Genomic DNA, 691 nt, shown 5'->3' with positions numbered 1-691 from the left:
ACCATGGGTGCACACCATTCAGTCGGCTCAGTTACTTTCTCTATTATACCCATTGACTCCATTCTCTCTAGCTCCTCTTCAACTTTGGGGAGTAGGGGAATAGGAACTCGTCGTGGCGTAGCTACACTGTATGGCTGTGCCCCATCCTTCAGGGTGATCTTTCACCTGTTCACCTTTTAGTGTACCTAGACCCTGAAAAGCGTAGACCTCATCAATGCGTTTAATTAGACCCAATTTAGTTGCCACCGTTCGGCTAAGGAGATTTTCTCCATTGCTCTTGACCACTGTTACACGAAAGCAGCAGCTTCGTAGTTGTCCATCAACTTGGGTTCTGATTTTTGCTAAAAACTGCCCCCTTGTCCCTACCACACCACCTGGACTTTGCAAGTAGTTTCTCACTACACTGAGTTTTGGCTTGTTCTTCAGTGTTTCATAGGTTGTCTCGGACATTATTGACGTGTCAGCACCAGAATCGATTTTAAACAAAACAGGCGTATCTGCTAACGTCAAACATCAAAGTAGTGCGCCACGGTGGTTCATCCTCTGCTAGTAGCAGACTTTTACATTGCTTCATCTCAACAGACCCCAAAAACATGCAGTCATCCTCTTCAGCTTCTGTAACTTCCTGTATGGCCTTTGAGTAGCATGCTACAGCGAAGTGTCCAGTTTTATTGCACTTCATACATTTTTT

This window comes from Monopterus albus, unplaced genomic scaffold, assembly GCF_001952655.1.
Source record: "Monopterus albus unplaced genomic scaffold, M_albus_1.0 scaffold46.1, whole genome shotgun sequence".
Lineage (NCBI taxonomy): Eukaryota > Metazoa > Chordata > Actinopteri > Synbranchiformes > Synbranchidae > Monopterus > Monopterus albus.
The sequence above is the reverse complement of the archived record's forward strand: the minus strand, read 5'-3'. Positions refer to the sequence as shown.